Here is a 3,831-nt window from a genome sequence, read left to right as displayed (position 1 = left end):
TTTCTCCCCCTGGTATGTGAAGGAATCTTCCCGGTTAACCTTCCTTTGATGTTGCTGCACCTCTTATGCATCCATAGCTTATACTGGGTACATCTTATGAAGTTTCTACCTACAGCTTTTCTACAGATCGTGCAGGGTCATCTACCTGAAGGGGTTTGTGATGTGTTTGCCTTCCTTCTTACTAGAACTTTCGTTTTTGCAATATTGACTTCAATTCTAAAACTTGCTTCTACACCTGAAATTTCTTCTCTAGTTCTGGTAGTGTTTCTGCTATGAGAGCAAGGTCATCAGCATAGAGGAGCTTCCAGGGGCAGCCTGTCTTGAATTCCTCTGTTATTGCCTGGAGGACTATGATGAATAAGAGGAGGCTGAGGGCTGATCCTAGGTGAACTCCTATTTCTACCCGGAATTCTTCACTATACTCATTGCCAACCCTTACATTACTAAAGGCATCCCTGTACAAGGCCTGTACAGCTCTTATTAACCACTTGTCAATTCCCAGTTTCTGCATCCCCTACCAGATAAGAGATCAGGGGACCTTGTCAGAAGCTTTCTCTAAGTCAACAAAAGCCAAATATAGGGGTTTATCTTTGGCTAGATATTTCTCTTGCACATGCCCTATCAGGAATATAGCATCAGTGGTGCTTCTACCTGACACAAAACCAAACTGCATCTCATCTAAGCAGACACTCTCCCTAATTAGTTGGGCTGGCCCTCTCCATGACATTCATCACTTGATCCAGCAGTTTGATACCCCTGTAGTTATTTCTACCAAAAGCATCACTTTTACCTTTGTAGCAGTTGACTATGGTGCTGCTACACCAGTCATTGGGTATGACTCCTTTGTGAACTACCTGGTTTACAATACAGATGACTAGGCTATGACCCACACTACCAGATATTTTAAGCATCTCAGCAGTGATTTCTGATGGGCAGGGGCCTTTTCCTGACTTCATATCCTTAATTGCTTTATCTACCAGGGTGCTGTCTATTCAGGTAGCTGGTCCCCCTACTGGCTCAACATTTGGCAGGCTCTCCTCCTCCCATTCATTCTCCACATTCAGCAGCCTTTCATAATGGCTTCTCCAAGCCTCTTTCTTTTCAGAATCATTAAATGCAAGTGCACCATCATCCATGTGGACACATTTCTCTCCTGTGACATCACAATTTTCTCTCACACACTGTCTTGCAATTTGAAATATTTCAGTTCGCTGGCTCTCACGTCACTGAACATTGGCAAACTTCTTCTGGGTATCTCATACAGTTCCCCCATTATAATATAATAATAATAACAACAATAATACTACTACTACTACTAATAATAATAATGACGATGATGATGATGATGATGATGATATATGGCCCAGACGATTTTTACTGTCCAGCAAAGCATACACAGAATTACCCATCAGAAGAATTCACAGAGTGACTAGTAACGAATAATAGTCACAGACATTAAGTACTAATCGAAATGGTTAGCTGTTAACTGGAACTTAACTGAGAGCCAATACAGTATCTGCTCAGATGTATCCCTCCAAACTCATATTATATATATATATATATTATGTGTGTGCGTACATACACACACATAAACATTTATATATACACATGTAATGATTTATATGTAGCAAATAAATGAGAGAAAGGAAAATAGAATTTGATATTGCTTTTATTTTTTCGTTACAATGCAAGCTACAACTTTGAGTTGTTGTTATACATAGGTTGGTTTTAATTCTATAGTCCACATTGTAGGTAGTTAAGTTCATCTTTTGTTGACTGCTAGAAGAGTAGATGAAACAAGGAGACAGAAAAAGTAAAATAATTTAGACAAATAGAGAGGGTAAAAGTTGTGTAGTCATGTGGTGACAAGCCATACATGAAGTGTTCCTTTTGTAAAAGAAGTAGAAGCAGATTTGGGTTCCATATTTATATTTTCTTCTAAATAAATTAGGTCAGGCTAAACAAAGTACTTTCCGTCTCCTATCTGTTTTGAACTAAGTTTGACTCAAATGGTCAGTTAAAGAATAGAAGTTATCTGTATGTGACAACTGACTCTCATAAATTTGTAAGTGCTAATGACAAGAACAAAAGAAAGGATCTCGTAGAAAAACTAACCTTGGTTTCGAATCTTGGCTAAGAATATAAGAAACTATTCATTACACATATAGACACAAAACATCTATATATATATATTAATCAAAGTGTACAGTATTATATATCCATTATGGCCGATCTTACCAATTGGTTTCACACTAGGGGTTCAACGGAGTGCTAGATAACAGTCCGATCATGTAACCCTGCACTCTTCAGCAATGGCAGTTATGGAGTGAAACATACATTTATATAATATTTACACACACACACACACACACACACATATATATAAACATATATAAATTGGATGCAAATATATATGTATGTGTGTGTGTGCAAATGTTCATGAATGTTGATATTCCTCTTGTCACCATTTGACCTTATGACAGGTCACTCTGCCCTTTATGCTTTCTATGACCTGTGGAATCTTAAAAAATCCCAGGTGAGGGTTCATGACAGGAAGAGCATCCAGCCATAAAATCCTGCCTCAAAATCAATTGCCATCCATTAGCATGGGAAAACAAATGTCAAACAAATGAATGAACAAACAAATGAGTTTAAAATTCCATATAATTTTCTACTTCTTACAATTTAAACATTTAGGTATGTTAATTGATGTTTGAGTATCTCATCCTGGCTACAAAAAAGAAAATCATGAAAATTGATATTTTAAAATTGAATTTTTATACTTTTTAAAAATGATAAAGCAATTAGAATTGCATATTGATCACTTCCGTCTCCCAGTATGCCTTTGCCAAATCATTTATTGATTACTCATTGATTAATTAAAGTATTTAACATGGTGTTTCAAAAACTCAAACTTCAAAACTTAATTAGAAAACTAGCATAAGGGGCCGATGCAAAAGTGTCTAAACCGTTTTCCAACTTGCAAGAAATAGCAGCCAAAGTCACTTAAATCATATTTCACCTGAGGTGGAAAAAATAAGGAGAGTAGATATTAGATAACATGCTACAGACTACCCATAAGAGAAGAGAATGAAATACAAGAAATATACGAGGGGGTGCTGAAAAGTTCCTGGCTTTCAGTAAAAGGAACTACAGGAAGATCAGTTATTTATGATTTTATTCAACATATTTCCTTCTCAGATTCACACACTTATTGCAGTGGTCCTTCAGTTTTTCTAAGCCCTGTAAAATAAATCAGAAGGTTGGGCCTCTAACCAGGTCTTTTGTGATATCCTTAAAGCTGGGAACTTTTCAGCACCCCATTGTATGAACTGAGGGTAACTGATATTAGCAGAACTGCTACCAGTTTTGGGCTAAACGTTTTGTAGTATCTTTTCCTGTTCTCTGTGTTCTGACAGCAATGCCTATAATAAGACTGGTACTTACATCACTTTTCTTGGTAGATCTTGGTAGACATCAGTAACATGGAGAAAGGAGGTTTGCATGCTAGTCTTCCACAAATACTCAGTCTGGTCTTCATCTTGCATGGGTTGAGTCATATGACCAATCTTGCTCATAGCAGGCCTTACATGTATGTATTTAGAGATAGAAAGATAGATAGATAGAGAGAGAGAGAGAGAGAGAGAGAGAGAGAGAGAGACAGGCAGGCAAGCAGGCAGGCAAGCAGGCAGGCAGACAGGTAGGCAGGCAGGCAGGCAGGCAGGCAGGCAGGCAGGTAGGTAGGTAGGTAGGTAGGCAGGTAGGAAGGTAGATTACATAAAAAATATCTTAAAACAAAAATGACTAGATACTTTTCTAAAGCTCTTTATG

At 37.6% G+C, this 3,831-nt stretch overlaps 1 protein-coding gene across 2 annotated transcripts in view; it reads left to right on the top strand.

Moving 5' to 3' along the window:
* LOC106884336 (voltage-dependent T-type calcium channel subunit alpha-1I) overlaps window positions 1-3,831 on the top strand; it is an 894,587-nt gene that overhangs the window by 529,246 nt on the left and 361,510 nt on the right. The gene's annotated exons all lie outside the window — the stretch shown is intronic.

This window comes from Octopus bimaculoides, chromosome 6, assembly GCF_001194135.2.
Source record: "Octopus bimaculoides isolate UCB-OBI-ISO-001 chromosome 6, ASM119413v2, whole genome shotgun sequence".
NCBI classification, from domain to species: domain Eukaryota; kingdom Metazoa; phylum Mollusca; class Cephalopoda; order Octopoda; family Octopodidae; genus Octopus; species Octopus bimaculoides.
This window is presented reverse-complemented; position numbering and strand designations above follow the sequence as displayed.